The 19,226-nt window shown below is 48.8% G+C and overlaps 1 long non-coding RNA gene across 1 annotated transcript in view; it reads right to left on the bottom strand.

The window, feature by feature from the left end:
- Positions 1–18,304, bottom strand: part of LOC306812238 — a 29,502-nt gene extending 11,198 nt beyond the window's left edge. Inside the window, exons 1-2 of the long non-coding RNA XR_013776831.1 lie at positions 18,080–18,304; positions 4,843–4,999 (exon numbers count right to left, since the gene is read on the bottom strand). This is a non-coding gene — a long non-coding RNA (uncharacterized lncRNA). The remainder of the gene's footprint in view (positions 1–4,842; positions 5,000–18,079) is intronic.
- Between the last annotated feature and the right edge of the window lie 922 nt (positions 18,305–19,226).

Below are 19,226 nucleotides of genomic sequence, written 5' to 3'. Positions count from 1 at the left end.
TCTGTGTTTGGAGAGAGGCAGATGTCAGAGGTGTGAGCTCTGTGGGGTGGAGCTAGCTCTGTCCTTCAGCAGAGGACACAGACACTGATCATTCCAGTGTGAAGCCAGCACAACAAATTGCAAATGCATCCATTAGGCAAAGCTGTGCTGGTTACAGAATTTTCACCCCAACCCTTCTGCCATCCTCCCATGCTCTGGGAACTGCAACCCTGCCACAGAACCTTCCCTGAGGTGAGCAGAGGAAAGGGCAGGGTGTCACACTGACCCCATTCCTTCACCTGGATGCAAGTTGGAGGGAGGATGAGCAACAGAACATCCTGAAAACATCCCCCAGAGAGATACAAGTCCTGCCCTGCCAGTCAAACCAGTAGCCCAGGCTGGGGAAAAGGGCCAGCCACGTGAATCCTCTGCTGGGGCACTGCAACAGCTGGCAGCAACTGGTGGTGTTTGTTCAGATGAGAACAATTTTCCTGTGCTTGAGCTCTTGACAAATGCAACCTGGAGGCCTCCAGGCCTGCCTGCCAACAACAACACCAGGGCGGGATGGGACCGTATCTTTTTCCAGCCGAGCTCTCAGCTGCACTGGGGGCTCTTGGCTTCACTGGTCTCTCAGTCCTACCAGCCTCAGCCTCAAAGGGGAAATGTGTAATCACACACCCTGCCAGAGCCCTCCTTCCTTCCATAACCCACCGTGGAGGGCTCCTATCCATGGCCAAGGGCACGTGGGGGCTTGGCCAGGGTGAGTGTTTGGCATAGGGGGAGAGATGTCAGGGTCACAAATCCACACAGGAGGGGTCACTTGGACAGACTGACTCTGCTCTTCCCATGAGAAAGTCAGCCTGGAGCTTGCAGTGACACCAGCTGGTCCAGAAATACCTCTTCATCCCTCTGGAAAGGGCCAGAGCTCCTCCTGACCCCAGCATTCCCTGGGTACCAGGATAAACAGAAATAACACAAGAAACACAGAGTAGGAACACAGAATATTGTGAGCTGGAAGGGACTCACAAGGATCAACGAGATCAAATCCTGGCCCTGCACAGCACAATTCTAAAAATGCCACCACCTGCCTGAGAGAGACAAGGACTGAAGCAGAAAGGTCACGAGTGATGGCCTCGTGTCCCAAGACATGGCAGGACATGAGGCAGGAGCTGCTTTCCTGCACACAACTGTCTGCATCCCTCTACAGCTTCCCAAGACCATCATGTGCTGAGAGCATCCCCAACCACCCCATCCCCATTCCCATCCCCATCCCAGTTTTCCCCACCTTTGAATTTTCAGAGATAATCTGATGGCTACTTTATTTCATGTGCTGAATAATTTCAGCAGCATCTCCAGTGCCAAATAAGAAAGCACAATTTTAATTCTGGTTCTGAAACTCACTGAAAAGCTCTGAGACATTCAAGAGTGAATAAACTCACAGCAGGAACAGAGGCAGTTGAAATGAAATTAAAAAGAGAGGCAAATCATGATTTGTGGGCACCTTGAGATGGAGAAGTGGAGTCCATCTCAGAAAGAAGTGAAAAAATATGACTTTGTATGAGGTCTAGAGAGATAACTTCAAGGGGAAAAGCTAGACGGTGTTTTTCCAGCTGAATAGAGTTTTACCAGACAGAATTTTGCAGGCACATTTTGGTTTGATGAAAACCTCTTCAGAGAGCACTTCTTCAGGGTTCTGAGAGTGTTGTGTTTGGGGAGAGTCAGTGCCTTGTGCTGTGCCTTATTCCTCTCTCATATTCAGTTTTACTTGTAAGGACAAGAGGAAATTCCTCCTCTTGTGAATATTTCTCTGTAGGTGAAATTCCAGACTTCTATATTTAAAGATGACCTGCACAGCCAGAAATGTTTGAATTTTTGGCAGGATGCAAATTCCTCATTTCTTTAGCACTCTCTGTGGGACTGAGGGGTTGTGGAACATCCCCTCTGAGAACCTCCTGCCTCAGTTTCCCCATGCACAATGCAAGGATATGTTGGGAAGAGGCAAAAATGTCTCTGGCACATTCATTGCTGCAGGGCTGATGGTCCTTAGGGTTTGTCCTGAGTTACAAAGTAAAGATGTGCCCCAAAGTGATATTCTATTACCATCTGTTAAACCAGGGGGGGGCAGTGATCCTTATCTCTGGGGGAGATATCTCCTGTTAATGGGCAGCTGTTAAACCAGGTGGGGCAGTGTTCTTTATCTTTTCCACACTCATCCTCCCTCCAGGAGATATCTCCTGTTCATGGCCATTGAGTCCCAGTGCATGACTGATAAAATTACATCATCCCACTGGGAGATGCTCCTGCCAGGGGAGCAGCCAAGCCTTTCCTACCTAGATAAAAAAATGAAATTTGGAACACCAAGGCAGCCCTTACCCACTGGTTTGCAGAGGACAAGAGCTAACAGACCTTTCTACAGGATCACTGCTTCAACAAGACCCCTTCACCTGCACTGCTCCCACCACCCTAACTAGCAGGGTGTCAGGTTGTATTCTGACTCTGTCAGTGTTTTTTTCTTTTGTACTATTGCATGTATTTTATTTTTTCTCCTTTTTTTTTCCTATTAAACTGCATTTCTGACTCGTAGTCTCTCACTGGTTTTGCTTTCAAACCAGTACAGGGCTTCTCTCTCTGATGGAGACCCAGACAGCTCTCAGGCTGCCTGCTCCTGGCTCTGGGAACACCCCTGGGAAGCCGGGTGGGTCTGTGGAGGGCTTCCCTCGGTGCTCACAGACAGCCTCTTCCTCCTCACCAGACATCTTGGCTGCCTGTCCCCGCTGCTGGGGCGGGAGCAGCGCCAGCTTTGTCTCCTGGCACAGGGCAGGGCGGTGATGGAGGGATGCAGGGGAGGCTCTGCCTCCCAAACCGCATCTGCCCGCCGACAGCTTTACTGCTGTGGGACAGCCCTGGGGAGAGCTGGCCCTGCACAGCCCTGCTCACAGCTGCAGAGCAGCCAGAGGAGCTGGAGAGGGGCAGGAATCCCCTGAAAGCAGCGGTGGGAAGTTGGCCACCCTCAGGGAAGGTACTGCGTGAGCAGAGGAGGCAGAAATTGCTGAGATGGGGTTTTTGTAGCAGGAAAAAAGGGGAAACATCCCAGAGGTTTTGCACATCTTGGCCCTCCTTGCCCTCCCACAGATGGGTTCTCACCTTCCATCCTACAGAGCCCAGCATTAACCCAAAGAGAGTGTTTGATAGCCCCAGGCAGACAGGGGGACATGAATCCCCCAGCCCTGCTTCACTCAGATTCCCTGCCTCCCCCAGACCTTGTTCCTGCTGGGATCTGAGCCACACAAATTGCACATTTTAACTTCTTAGCAGTAAAGATGTCACCCCAGGAAGGAAAGGTCTGCATGGATGGAGAGAACTGCATCCTTGGCTGGGTTCAGTGGCTTTCCACCCCTTTTCTTTCCATGTTGTCCACAGCAACTCCTGGGCATCCTCCCTCACCCCTGCAGCACCTGCATCCTCTGCAGGCTCCTGGTGCCCTCACACTCCATGCCATGGTCATCAGGGAGTGTTTCAGAGCTCATTTCCTTGCAGAAGGTAATGAGGCAATGCAGAGCAGTATTCTATGGAAAAGGAGAGTGGAAAGTGCTGGAAGGGATCACAGGCAGAGGGGCAGGAAAGGGAGGTCTTGCCCAGCATCCACCCATGCACCAACATCACCACTGTGGGGAGGTCAGGCATGGACCAGCACCTGGCCACCAGAATATCTGGCTGTGCTGGGGGTGAAGAAGGAGTGGGGACATTTGGAACTGTGAAAAACACTGCAGAGGAAGCCTCCCTCATTCCAAAACAAACAGAAGGTGGGGCTGGGGGACACTGTAAAGCCTGCAGGGAACAGCTCAGGCCCTTACCCCTCAGTGCCTGGGCTGCTCCCAGGCTTGCAGTGCTGCTGGAGCAGAGTCTGGGATGTGACAATTGGAATGTCACATCTCCCTGGCTGCTGCCTACAATCCCTGAGCCCTGACCCCATCTCCTCATCCCTCCTCTGTGCTCAGCTCACTTGTGGTGCCCCAGACAGCCCCAAAAATGCTGGTGCCCAGCGTGACCCAGGTGTGCAGGGCAGTGTGGGCTGTGAGATCTCCCACTGTTCTGCAAAGAATGTGCCCTTGTCCTCCCTGCCAGCCAGGGGCCGGGGCAGCAGGGCAGGGCAGTGCCAGGGACAAAACCCCTCAGTGTGGAGTCCCAGACACAAAAGAGCCCCCAAGGGGTCAGACAGGGCTCCCAGCAGAGCTGGGGTGATGGCTCCGTGCCAGGGCACTCCCAGAGCAAAGCATTGGGACACATGGAAAGAGTGACACTGGGGACAGCCAGGGGGCCAGGGGACTGAGGGGCTCCCACACATCTGCATTTCCTTGCTCAGCACAGCTGGCTGGCAGGGAGCATCTCCTGCTAAGCACCAGGCAGGCACTGGCCTCGAGCTGCATCAAGAGTTTATTTTTTTCGCCCAAAATAATTTAATTCAGTGGAAATTCTTTCTTTTCTCAACCTGTCTTCTCCTGTGACTTGCCCATCCTGGGGAATGGCTGATGAGCTGGATGGGAACCAGGTTGGCATGTCAAGCCAGCAGGCACAGGAAAAGCCAGAGTTTATGTCATTTATTTTCCTACCAAGCATAGCTGAGCTGGGGGGGTGGGGGGGGGGGGGGACGACTTGTTTTCTTCTCACCAGCAGAAACCTAAAGCCCAAAATGCCATTTCTAATAGAATTTTTTATTCCTGATGTCACAGCAGGGGGGGATATGTTGTGATTCCAGCTTCTTGCAACCCCAACAGGCAGCATGGCAAAGGTGGAACAAGGTGCACTGAGATATTGCAGAAATAATCAGGGAACAGATCCATTGATGCAGCAAAACCCACTCACCTGCTCAGGGCTCAGCAAATCCCTCTCCCTGTGAAGATCCTTGTGCAGCTAATGCACCAGCTGGGATCCTTGTGGGATGTGGAAGGGTTGGATATCAGAGCTGAGCCATCAACTTGTGGTTTTGTTAATATCTCCTGAGCAGCAGAAGTTAATGAGCCTGTGGGGAAAAAAAAAAAAAAAGCTTGAAATTAAGTTCTTTATACTGAGGTTGCCAGCTATCCATTACAGTGAATAGAACAGTCATCATGTGTGAAATGTGGCATGATTAAAACCATATTTGTAAAGGATTAACTGCTCTGTAACAGCTACACGTGTGCTCTGAGGTGGTAAAATCTCCCCAAATATGTCTCTAATCATCTATACAATAACCACGTTAATAAATCAGAATAAAGACATATTGGGGTGAGCGTGGGTTCCAGACTGCACCTGGTGGGTTTGTGCAGAGGGAAGTGGGGAGGGAAAAACCCCAAGAGGAATGAGGAGTTTGAAGAGAAAACAACTGTGGTTTGTGGAAATGCAGTGCTGTGTGAACGTGGGGAGCATCCATGGTGACACAAGTGCCACTTGTCACAGCTGGCCACAGGCTGGGATTCCAGGGATGCAGTCCTGCCCAAGCCCAGCCACACTGCTGCCCTTCCCACCTGCTAAAACCCAAGGGATACCCAGAGAAACCCTTCAGCTCCCAGTTAAAACACAAAAGCACCCAGGGCAGGCTGCTGTCCTGCCCCAGGACTGTCCCTGCACTCTGCCTGGTGCATTCCTCACCCAGCTCCAGCCCTGCTCCTGGGGATGGCTTTGGGCACGGGTTCCCCACTGTCAGCAGAGCACCCGGATGCAGAGAAGGCATTTAGCAAAAATAAACGCCGAGACAGAGCTTGAAATGTTTATTTTCCAACTCCAGGACATTCATCCAGTGACACTGCTCTGTTGCAGCGAGTCTCCCTCTGTTTATATCAGATGATTAATGAGACACAGATTGTCTTTAACCCTGATGGATGTCACAGTCACCAGGGTATGAATTCGGGCTTGGTGTCCCAGTTCCCCTCCCACTCTGCATGCAGCCACCACTCCATCCTCATTGACCCTCATTCTTCCCATTTCATGCAACCAAAATCCAGATTTTATTACAATATTTGTTTTCTGGCCTCTTCATTGCCCTCAGCAGTCTGGAACCTCTGATAATGTGGAAAGGGGTCTGAGCTGCAGAAGTGAAGGGACAGATCCAACAACTAAAAGGGAAAGATAAGGGACAAGACAACTTGGGTTTGGCCTGTCCAAAACACAAAAGGGGACAGAGATCTGCCAGGACACCCAGGCTGGTGCTTGAGTTTGGAGCAACCACCAGAAACAGACAGTGAAACTCAGCCCAACCCCAGGGTGATGCCACCTGCAAGGACACAGGGCTGTCCCTGCTGCAGGAGATGCACTGCACTTCATCTGCTGGGCTGCTGACCTGCTCAGCCAACACTCAGGATCCCAGAATGGTTTGGAAGGGAATTGAAGCTCATCCTTCCACGGGCAGGGACACCTTCCACTGTCCCAGGCTGCTCCAAGCCCTGTCCCACCTGGCCTGGAACATTTCCAGGGATCCAGGGGCAGCCCCAGATGCTCTGGGCACCCTGTGCCAGGGCCTTCCCATCCCACAGGGAACAGTTTGCTCCCAATATCTCTCCTAAAGCTGCCCTCTGGCAATTTAAACTCATTGCCCCTTGTCCTGGCACTAATGGGATGGCCCACTGGCATCAGGTGGGATTCACCTTTCCCCAAGGGGAACAGCTTTAAACCAGGCTTGAAGGAGGAGTGGAATAATCCCAGGTTTGCCCAGGACAGGCTGTCTCTGACCCCCAGGGTTGGGAGCTGTGCTGGGTGTGCTGAACTCACGTCAAGTTTTACAGAGAGCCAGAAACAGCAGGAGCCAAGAGGGAAACCCCAGAGAAAGACCCCAAAGAATTCAGGGATGCTCCTCTAAGAATGAGACCTCGAAAAGTCCCTTCCCACCAAACCATTCTGTGTTTCTGAATGGGGCTGGGTTGGGAGCAGATTGAACGTGTCACTGCAGCAATGCCTCTGCATCCCCTCGGAGCTCAGCTCAGGCTGCAGCAGTGGACACATTTCTCCAGCACTCAAAGCTCAAATTGAAAAGCTGCCATTAACATTAAAAGGAAAAAATGGCTTTTTAAGAACTCCATACGTTTCTATTTCTTTCTCCTTCCTTTCCTTCTTTCTGATTCACCCTTCTGATATTTTGCTTGGACTCCAACCCTAATGCATTCATCCTTCTAGCACATTTTTGGGCTCTTTCCACCATTGTTCTTGGAAACTTTTTTTTTTTTTTTTGGTAAGGACATATATTTAGATATACAACCTGGTCTCCCACGTTAAAAAAATCTTACCTCAGGCTGGGGTGGGAAGAGCATAGAGAGAAGGGAGTTGGGGCCAAGGATGGCAGGGTGACAGGAGCTCCAGGTGCCAGCACAGGGACATTTCTCTGTGTCCAGCATTTGGCTCTGTCTCCAGCATGGAATGCCTTCCAAAAGCTTTGCTGGCACCAGTGCAGGGATGGTCACTGCAGCAGGGCAGAAAATGGAGTGACCATAGCCCTGTGGTTCCTCAGCATCCCTGTAGCCTCCCTGCAGTCCCCCTCCTGGGGGAACAGGACATGCCACACTCATGGAACACACTCAAGCACATCTCCAGCAAGCTTTGGGCAATAGTTAGGGGTTGCAGTGGCCACAGCCACCCCACTCTGGTTCCCTTTTCTCCAAACTGGGGCCATTCAGTTCCCTGCTGGTCCCACCTGGAGCCAGTGGAGGGGCTGGGATTGGTTTTAATAAGCCCTGAGCACTCAGCCTGCACCCAAACATGTCACTCTGGAAAGGCAGCCTGGAGTCCAAGAAGCACTCGCAGGCTTTTCATAAACACACTTTAATAATCTTCATCAAGAATTTTAATACAGAGCGAGCTGCCTGCCAGGAAATGCATTTACACTGTCAGCTGCTGAGAGAAATAGCCCTGCACTGCTGCTCAATACCAGAAACACCCTCCCTCCCTCCCTCCCAGCTTTTCCTCTCTTCCTCTTTGGATGAAGTGTGGTGCTTTGGAAGCTGGAGGGGCTAAATCCTTGGCAGGGATCCAGGCAGCTCCCTGGAGCATCCCCTGAACTGGGGGCAGCCCCTTTGCTTGCCCAGTGCCATCCTGCTCCCACCTCCTGCTGGCCTGGACCTTGTGCTTTGCCTCTTTTTTTAATTTATTTTTTCGGGTTTTAATACTGAGAACAGCATTTCTTCCTCTCCCATTAATGTGCTGAAGGTGCTGCTGTTGGTGGTGGTGAGGGAAGGGTCTGGTTTGAGGCTATGGGAAGAACAGGGGGTTCTGAGCTACGGATACAATTACAAAAGCTTTTCTTTCACAGCACAGATTAATGGGATCAGGACACATTTCCTTGCTGGCTGTGGCATTAAGCAATTAAAGGGATTAAGTGAGGGCTTTACCATCCTCTGGCACATCAGGTTTTGGTTTGTGCCAGAGGCAAAATACCCAATTTGATGTAGTCCGAACCCAGAGGGCTGGAATGGTGGGAATCACATTTTACAGCCTTTTTCCCAACAGCTGAAAACACTCTGGCTGTAAGCACCCTCCAGATGCTGCTCCAGGACATCCCCACTCAGCCTAAGGACAGACAGACAGACAGACAGACCCCTCTGGGCAGCTGCCCCAAAGTGTCACCAGCAGGGAAGGGCCCAGGGAGCAGAGAGGGGAAGGGGCAGGTTGGAGAAATACCCCAGAGGGGCTCCAGCATCTCCTTATCCACACTTATTGAACCCTGTATTACATGCAAAGAGGATTTTTGAACACCAATTCCTGGGCAGTTTGTCTGTTCATGAGTCTGTTCTCAAGTGATTGACAAAAAAAAAAAAAAAAAAAGATGCAAAAACCAAACTCGGAGCAGTGAAATCAAAGGATGGGATCAGAAATCCACCCACCAAATGTCCTCTCTGAACCTCATCTAGCAGAGGTGGGGAATGCCAGCTTTCCAGCAGGAATGGCACTGCCACCTCTGCTGCTTCCCTTCTCCTTGTGAAGTTCTTGCCTTATTTATTTTCTTGAGATGAAAAAAGCTGGGGGAAGCTGCCCAGCAGAAATACCAACCTTGTGCCAAGCGTTTTGAAGTCACAGCACAAATCACCTCTTACAGGCAGGGGTGCAGAGGGGAAGAGGTAGAGAACAGGTCACTTCTGCTGGAGGAAACCCCCAAAATGCTTTGAAGAGCTGAAGGGGCTTTTTCATCACACACACAGAGCATGGAGGGTCAAAGTGCCAGGTGGGCTGGGGGAAAGAGTGATGGGAAGGATGGATGGGAGGTGCCTGTGTGGGTCTGGCTCTGTCCCTGACAGAGAAATTCAGGCTGCAGGGTTCAATCCCAAAATAGTTTGGGTTGGAAGGGACTTTAAAGCTCATCCAGTCCCACCCCTGCCATGGGCAGGAACACCTTTCACTGCTCCAAGCCCTGTCTAGCCTGGCCTTGGACATTCCAGGGATCCAGGGGCAGCCACAGCTTCTCTGGGCACCCTGTGCCAGGGCCTGCCCACCCTCACAGTAATACAAATAAACCTTGGCATCAGTCAGAATTTAAAAGGCACAATCCCCAAAATCCTCTCTGAAGCAGGCAGGAAGCTCCTGTGGCTTTCTGAGTAGTGCAGTGGGTGAATGGAGAGAAACGAATTATTCTCAATAATGTCCTTCTTCAGCTCTTCAAGGCATCCACAAAACTGCTCCCACACCCCTCAGAGTCCCCTCCCTGCCCAAGGGATGCTCCAAATTTGGGGCAGTGTCCACTGGGGTTGTGTGACAACAAGATCTGCCAGAAAATTATGATCCCCAGACCTGTGAGGAAAAAAAAATCTTCTAAGAATCTTCATTTGTGCCACGACTCTCAAAATTGCAACCAGGATCTTCCTTGGCACGAGGAGTGTGCAGGGTTTTTCCAGGTGATCCTTGCAGCAGCTTTTCCCCCAAAAAACGAGCCCTGGAGCTGCAGGCACACCACTGTCATGCACTGATGATCCAGGGAAAATGCAGGTATCCAGGTGCTCCCTCCAGGCTGGGAGCAGCCCTGGAGGGGCTCAGCTTTGCAGGGCTGCAGCAAGATGTTGTACCTTGTTTGTGTTTCTATGGAATCACCCTCCCTGCTGGCTCCCATCCTGCTGCATCTCCACGAGGTGAATTCCAACATCAAGAACAGCCTCCCAGGAGCAACTGCGGTCCATTTAAAATAATAAAAACCCAAAATCTCAGGTTTGATGACTAATCCCGAGAGAGAGGTTTAAATTAGCGTAGCCAATCGGCCACAGAAGCCATGGGGAAAATTCCTGCTGGACTTCTCTGCTCAGTCCACTCCCTGGCTTCATTTTCCATCCCCAGATCCTTCCAGCCTGCAAACATATACAGTGTTGCCTCGGCAACTGGGAGACGAGATATATGCACACCAGAAAATGAGACAATCTCTTTCCTCTGTGATTGCCTGGAAGGTGGAAAATGGAAACCTATTCTAGTCTGAGAGCTATGTCAGCTTGTACCAGACACACTCACAGCTCAGCCTCTACCTAAACATGCCACCTCCAGCTCCCAGGGATGACAAATCCCCCTCCCCTTGTGGGTATCCCTAGCACCAGGTCTCTCATCCCATGGGATGCTCAAGATTCCCAGACTCACCAAAAACGTGCTTTGCCCAAAGGTGTTTCTGTCCTGAGCACACCAGCTGGCTGGCTCCATCCTCCAGGAACCCAGGCTCGTGTGTGAGCTCCAGTTTAAGAAGCAAACATATTTCCACTTCAGTCTGGGCCAGAACTTCCCTCAGATGGGCAGGGACAGCACCCACAGGAGCTCCATCCCTGCTCTGTGCAAAGTTCCTGCATCCCAGGGCTGGAATGTGCATGGAAAGGACAGGACAGCAGGACAGCAGGAGCTCCAAGCAGAGTATCTCCATCATGTGGTGTCTCACACCATCATTAAATCCTGCTCAGAATTCCTGCTGCTCTGCAGAGCATCGCCCTTGGCAGCCCTGGAACCCTTTGTAGCCTCTGGAACCCTATTTCTCTTTTTTTTCCAGCTGAACAGCTCTAATGCAGCAGGAATTCAGTGGGAGTGGGAATGGAGCCTGGGCAGGCAGTGTCCACTACCTGCTGATGTCCAGTTCATGAATTGGGGATATCCTTCTGCAGGGGTTCAGCAGGGTGGGAAACACCTTCCCATTGAAACTGAGATGGAAGAGGGACTGGTCAGGGACATGGATTTGGGGGCTGGCACCATCATGAAGCAACAAGAAATAAATTTCCTCCCTAACCCACTGCAGCTGAGCATGAGCCAAGACTGGAGGCTCTTGGGGAGCCATTCCTTCAGCTCAGCCACCAAGCCCTTTGCCTGTGATGCCATAAAAACCTTAAAAAAAAAATAAATGCAGCTTTCTCAGCACAGGCTTTGGCACAGCTCTCAAGAGAGCCAAGAAACCCCCTCTGCTTCCAGTGCCACCAGCATTTATTTCAATAAAGCTCCTCCTCTGATATTTCAGAGATTCCCAGAATAGTTTGGGTTGGAAGGACCTTAAAGATCATCCCATGAGCACCTTCCACTATTCCAGGCTGCTCCAAGCCCCATCCAACCTGTCCTTAAAAACTTGTGGGGATGGGGCAGTCCCAACTTCTCTGGGCACCCTGTGCCAGGGCCTCAGCACCCACACAGCTCATTTGCCCCATAAAATAATAAATCTTCCTGTTAACCCCACTGCTCCCTGTGCCAGATCCATCCTAACCTCATTTCACACTGGGATTGTCATTTGCAAAACTAGGACAGCAGCACCACCACCCCCCTGAGCACTGAGAAACATCAGGAGTGGCTTTAAAATGCAAAATGGGATAGCAGAGGACAGCACACCATTACCCATGAAGAAAAGGTGAAACATGCTTTGGCAAAGTGTGAAAAATATTTATATCCAAATACAAAGTGTCCCTCAAATTTACAGTTCCCTGCACGCTCTGGGACCTGAACAATCTTTGTGGGAATGGCTGTGAAGGTAAACTGATTCCTGCCATTAAAACGTGCCCATGCTGGGGTGCAGAAAAGATGAAGTGAAAACAGAGGGTGGGAAAATGGGATTTGATCTGCTTTTTACAGCAATAATGGTTTCACGGAAAAGCCTCACAATCTGTAACATGCAGGGTGGAGCAGGATTAGGATCATAAATAACTCCAGGGAAGAAAAATGATGCCTTTTCACACGCTGTTGCATGTGATCTTTAAAACCAAAGAAAGATAAAGTAAATGTCTTCAAATATCCCTATTTTCCATCCAGGACTGCTTTTAACTTGTTTTACAGGGATCACTTCATACTGAGGGTGCAGTGTGGCCACCTTTGGGCTGGAATGCAGCACTGCCTGTGCCAAGCTGGATGTGCTGCAGTAGGGGATGGATATTTATCCCATTAAAATGATGAGCTGTTAGTGATAACAACCTCTGGAAGGACAATTAAAAACTGTTTTGGCAGTGAGGCCAGCCCTGAGTAAATGTGAGGGTACAAGAGAATTTTCTGTGCTAGGAAATCCATCCTGGGATGGAGTGGAGTGGTCCCTGCTCCTTTCCCCCTCTCTTTTTGATAATTAAGCATCCCAGTTTTCCACCAAAAGACCTGTTTCACCTCTGAACAAGCCTAAAGATAAAAGCTTGTGACACAAACCATAAATCCTACCCCAAAGCAAGGAGGAATGCCAGATTCCAGCTGAATCAGCCTCATCCTGCAGCTTGAGCTGCTTTCTCACTGGTGAAGGGCAGAGAAATTCAGACCTATTGATCCAGGGTTGGGAATACAGATCCAGTGAAAACGCAGGTGGAACTTTAGGTGGTTGGGATGCATTTCCTTAAACTGGAATTTAGGCAGGAATCCAAGACTAACACCCTGCACCTTCCCTCCTGCAAACAGAGCCGAGGGCTCTTTAACAACCGCAGTGGTCGAGCCTGGGTTAATGTCTTATCCATAAGTTATTCAGTATTTCCTTTTAAAGACAAAATAGTTGGAATACCACTCTTTCTCTCTTTAAATTACAGAAAACCCTCTGCACTATTTCCAGAGCTGGGAAGTGTCCATTTCTCAGGAGTCCCACCTCTCAGTTTTTATGGGAACTCCAGTGTTAGGGAGTTTATGGTGGTGTTAATACCCACAGAGATAAAAGCAGATCCCTGTTACCAGCAGAGCTTGGTGGAGCTGGGAAAAGAGGCTCCCAGGCTGCTGCTCATGTCCCAGTGTATCCTGGGTGGGTTTTTGGGGCATCTCCCAGCCCTTCCATGAGGTGACATTAGGGGTTGTGATGTCCTGGGTGGCTCTCTGAGGGATATCAGCTGCTCCTGCTGTCCCAACCCAAAACCTGAGAACCAGGCAGCTGTGACAACATGATTTTCACACCAAAACAATTCTATAGAATCCAAGAAACTCAGAATCCCAGAGTCCCAGTATCCCAGAGTCCCAGAATCCCAGTCCCAGAATGGTTTGGGTTGGAAGGGACCTCAAAGATCACCCAGCACCAAGTCCCTGCCACAGGCAGGGACACCTCCCACTGTCCCAGGTTATTCATGTATACAGTCATTGACCTGAAAATATCCTGGTCCCAAACACCTTGGAAATCTGGGAAAGGTTAACCACAGGTCTGGATCCATCCAATGCCTCCAGCCTGCTCAGGAAATTATGTCCTGTGGCAAAGTTTGATTAACATTTTCCCCCTCTTCTTCTTTCAAGTTTTTCAGACCTTTGTTGAAAAAATGAGCAGGGAAAAGCCAGAATTATTCAGTTTTCTGGCATCAGAGCTCCTCCTGGGAAGCTAATTCCCACGTAATGGATCATTGCTGGGGAGATGCAGCTTTAGATAGAGATGAATGGAAAAGGCAAAGAATTCCAGTGCCCAGAGCAGACAGGGGTTGGCTGGAATGATGATGAAGATGAATGATGATGACGAACCTTGCTAAGGTTGGAAGATGCAGCCTAAAATCATGGCTCTTTTTGGCTCCCAAAGGGTAATATGCCTCAAAGCCTTTAATCCTAAGGGGATTTAGGGCTTAGTTTCTTAAACAATTTGGAAATTTGTCCCAGGAATGATTCTCACATATTGCTGCAAGCCTTTGTAAACTGGTCTGGATTTAAGAATCACTGCTCAGCATCTCCTCCTCCTCTCCTGCAAGAATTATTCCATGTGAATACACACAGGTGAGGATTAGGTTTTTCCTTAGATGGTCCCATCCATCTTTGAGATGAGCTGTTAAAGGCTACCAAAATGTTAGAGGAGCTGGAAAGGTCATTGACAGGAGGAGTTTTCCATCCATCCACAACACAGACATCAACAGCATTCTTGGAATAGCTCAAAAAATCAGGACTCCGGAGATGTGGCATTAGGAGGGGAAAAAATGATGTGGGTTTGATGTCCTATGTCACACTCAATAATTAAAAATATATATATACACACACATATATATTTATATAGACACACACACATAAAACAAAGAGGATTCCATACTCTGGAAAAAGTCCTCAGTAAACCCAGCTCCCGTTTTGGTACTTGGAAAAACATCAGGCACAAGGTCAGGCAAATTCTAGCAAATAAGACATGACACAAATTCCTGACTGGATTTTTCCCTCTAAAAGAGAGTAATTTCTGTTCTTTCTAATCTCATTTGTGTGAAAAGGTAAAACTAGCAAGAAATGGATACTCTGGAGTGATAATCTCTGTGATTTTCAGGACAATCTCTGCTTAATCCCTATCAAACACACCCAAGATAATTCAGCATCACCTTGGAGCTCATCTTAAACAGAATGGGGGAAATGTGGCTGGTAAGGAGATGCAGAAGGCAATCCCTGGGAAGCAAGGAGGGATATTCTATTGCTGATGTTTCTCTACAGGTGTGCTGAGAGAGCATTTACAATTCCACACAGCACAAACCTTCCCTGTCCCAGCCCCAGGTGCACTTGGAGTCACTCAGAATAAACCCTCACGTTGTGCTTTAAGCCTCTGCTCCAGTTATTTCCATCGCACAGCATCCCTTTGACAAATACTGTCAGTTAAGAGGTGAAAAAGTTGTGCAGACCACAGAATTTCCATGAATTTTCAGTAAAGATGACCAGTTATTCATGTTGCTGCCTGTGTTGGGTTGATGTAGCAAGAAATGTGTATTCTGTCACCATCTGTTGCAGCCGGGTGGGGCAGTGACCCTGATCTCCTGGCTCATATTATCTGCTAATGGGCCATCTTTAAACCAGCTGGGGCAATCATCTTTATCTTTCCCATGACCCACCCTTCATCCAGGAGGTATCACCTGCTAATGGGCCATTGTTTAAAACTGGGTGTGGTAGCGATTCTTATCACTATGGGAGATATCTCCTGTTAATGGGCCATTGTTTAAAACTGGGTGTGGCAGTGATCTTTATCTCCTGGCACACATTAGCTGCTAATGGGCCATCTTTAAACCAGCTGGGGCAATCATCTTTATCTTTCCCACAGCCCATCCTCCCTCCAGGAGATATCTCCTGTTCATGGCCATTGAGTCCCAGTGCATGACTGATAAAATTCCATCATCCCACTGGGAGATCCTCCAGCCAGGGCAGGAGCCAAACCTTTCCTACCCAGATAAAAACTGAGATTTTGGACACCAAGGCATCTTCTTTCCACTGGATTCCAGAGGAAAACCAGACCTTTCCACATCATCCCTCGACCTTCAGAGAAAACTGCACCTTCTCCAGGAGCACTGCTCCAGCTGAACCACATCTGCCACTGCAGGAGGATGCAGCCACCATTGAATGGGACTGCTGCCACCACCCTGACTGACTGACGGGTGTCAGCTTGGATTCTGACTCTGGAGTGTTTTGGGATTGTTCTTTGTAATACTGCATTTCTATTTTAATTTTCCCAGTAAAGAACTGTTATTCCTAATTCACATATCTTTCCCTGAGAGCCCCTTAATTTCAAATTTATAATAATTTAAAGGAAGAGGTTTACATTCTCCATTTCAAAGAGAAGCTTCTGCCTTTCTTGGCAGACACCTGTCCTCCAGACCAAGACACTGCCCATTTCCAATCTGCAACAATACTTGGCACATGGCAGCCTGGATGGGTCTCCTCCACCAATGCTCCAGGACAGCATTCCTGAAGGAATTTCCCAAATCCCCTTCCAGCAAATTGGACATTTTGATGACACTTTCTGTATCTTTTCCATCCTGCCATGGTCTTGGCTTTCCTGGGAAGTGGGATTTCCAGTGAACCTGATAGGGCTTCCCACCCCATCTTCCTCAACATCCTCAGGGAGAATTTTCCAAAGGCTCCCAAAAGAAAAAGCACCTGCAAACCAGCCAGAGCCTTTCTTGAGCCCAGCCATTTTAGCCAGCAAATAAACTCAGAAAAGGGAATGTAGAACAGCATCTCCAAAGCATTAGCACAAAAAAAAACCACATCAGGAGTAATTTTCCCTGCTCTATTTTCACATTTCTTGACAGGAATGGCAGCAGCTGCACTGGAAGTAAAAAGAAAGGCCTGGCCTGGAGCTCTTTGATATGCTGGTAAGTGCTCCTAAATGCCCATTTGCATTTGGATGGAGGATCTGGAACACTCTGTAGTCTGTCAAGGAATATATTTCAGTTTTGTGAAAAATGTCAGTGAAAAAAAAGAGAAGTGTTTCCTTTGATATTTCTTTTCAAAAGGTTTCAAGCTTCCTTTTGAAAAGGATATGCTAGAATCTTGCAAGAGGAGAAATACCCACTTTGGACATTTCTAACAGAAAACTTCCATTTGAAAATAATTTCTCCCCCCTCTCCCCTTGGGATCCCTCTCATCTTGTCTTCCCCCTCCCTGTGCTCGAATGGCAAATTGTTCCCATCTCCAGACTAATCCCTTCATTCCTGCCAGGTGCAGCTTTAGCAGTGCTGCAAACCCAGTGGCTCTAAAGGCAGATTTCACTGCAGATGTTCCATGGCTCCATTCAGTGCCACAGGAACCTGCTGCTCCCCCAAGTCACCTCCCTCTTTTATTTTTAGTCTGGTAAAAAGACAGATCATTATAAATCAAAGATGGCACATTTTGGGATAGGGTGAGCATAGACAGAACATGTTCTGAGTGAGGGTTAGCACAAGCTGGTGATAATTCACAGTTAAATTCAACTCCTCTCAGGGGGTTGGAAGGATCCAGCTCTCCCTCCACCTCACTCCAGCCAAGGAGATGAATTTGGGAAGATTTTGCCTTGCAGATAATCTCACCTGGAGGCTGCTCTGTGCAAAACTTCTCCCCTGCTGCCCTGTTTGACTTCTAACAATCAATTGTTCTAACTCTAGTGTCCTATGGAGCCCAAATTCAAATCCCGGCTTTATCTTCATGGAATGGTTTGGGTTGGAGGGACCTTAAAGCTCATCCCATCCCACCCCTGCTATGACAGGGACACCTTCCACTGTTCCAGATTGATCCAAACCCTTCCAGCCTGGCTCTGGGCACTGCCAGGGATCCAGGAGCAGCCACAGCTGCTCTGGGCACCCTGTGCCAGGGCCTGCCCACCCTCACAGGGAACAATTCCTGCCCAAAATCCCATCCAGCCCTGAGCAGTGGGATCCATTCCCTGTGCCTATCACTGCATCCCTTGGAAAAGGGCTTCACCCACACAGGCAGAGAGGTAAAACACCTTTTCTGCTTCAGAGCTCATCCAGATTTAAACTTATTTTGCATCACTTCCCAGGGATCCATGTGCTCCCTCTCTGGACACCTGCAGGGTCTGGCTGCCTTTCCCTCCTCCCAGGCTGCTCCAACACCCAAGCAGAGGGCAGAGATAAAGCAGGAGTGAGCCCAGGGCTCCTCCTTGGCTGTGCCACCCCCACCTTCCCTCTGAGAAGCCCAGAGCCCTTTCCTGCCCAGGCTTTGGGCTCCCAGATGAATGCACTCATTGAGCTGCCTGTTATTAAACACACCTCCGGGCTCCAAATCACGACACAAATGATTTTCTTTGGATGCTTCGAGCCACAAGTAAAAGTTTCCCTTGTTTTCATCTTCCAGCCCCAGCAGAAGGCTCATCTCCTGCCAGCCTAGACAGAAAAACAGGAAAGGCCAGAGAAATCACCCCAAAAATGGGTGTCACACCACTCACAGACACCCTTACCCACTGGCTGTGCTGCATCCACTGGAATATAGCTGGGGACTGAAAGGAGAAATAAAAGCAGACTGGACTTACCTTGCCTACACCTATAAGCCATTTCCCCCTGAAACATTCTGGAGGATTCATAAATAGCACAAGTTCAGGCTGGTTTTGCAAATTGTTCCAAAAGGAAACAATTTTGAGGGAGTAAAAATAGGCCCCTTGAGCTTTTTTACCAGCCTAGGCACCGGGCTGGTTCCTCTCATGCCTATGATTTTCCAGTTCCAAGTAGATTGCCACTTCTAAATTTTCACCTTTTAAATTTAGTTGAAAGAATGGGAATAGAAACGGGAAAAAAAAATTCCCCACGGACCAAAACAAGTCTTGATTTGATAAGAAACACTTCAGATTTTTTACTAGCTGAGAAAAATCAACAGAATTATTTGGACTGAGCCACAAGCACTTTCTTAATTATTAAGCTTTTAGGAGCTGCTTATAAACCACAGAAACCATTATTCACACAGGTCAGGCTTTGTATACCTGACCTGGGAAACCTCTGCAGAGGGCAGAATTTAAGACTTCCTGAAAATTATGGCAAGCCCAGGTTTTCTGATGGGCCCTTGCACTTGGGGAATGAGCTCAAACCTCCCTGGAAGAGCTGCAGAAGAGGGGAATGATTTTGGATTTTGGATTTTATACTTTTGATCTATTTGTAACCCTGAAATTCTTTAGTGAAATTCTAAACTCCATATCCAGTGGGAGCTGCTGCTCTCCCATTTTGGGCAGACACAACAATTCTAATCTAATCTAATCTAATCTAATCTAATCTAATCTAATCTAATCTAATCTAATCTAATCTAACCTAATCCTGGCAATCAAGGACACCTCACTGCCTCAGGCCTGAGAGATGGAAACAAAAATGAGTTGGGGGAGCAAACTTGGGGTAAATGACTTCATTACCATTAATTGGAAGATTAACCCCAAAAATGCAAATGGATCAAATTTATCAAAATGTGAAACCTGTGACCCATTGTCCATTTTGGATGCAGCCCCTGGGGGAGCTTTGTCTGCCCTAAATGTACCTGAATAATTCAATAAATAGAACTGCTTTTTATTCTCTGAATTTTGTCTGGCCTCTGTTTTTAGGTAACCCAAAAGGTGGAGAGGATTTCCACCCAAAATTTGTGTGGACAGAAGGCTCTGCAGGGCTGACATTACCCCCCTTCTGAAGGCATGGTGTTGG

This window comes from Erithacus rubecula, assembly GCF_903797595.1.
Source record: "Erithacus rubecula genome assembly, chromosome: 25".
Lineage (NCBI taxonomy): Eukaryota > Metazoa > Chordata > Aves > Passeriformes > Muscicapidae > Erithacus > Erithacus rubecula.
The sequence above is the reverse complement of the archived record's forward strand: the minus strand, read 5'-3'. Positions and strand labels throughout refer to the sequence as shown.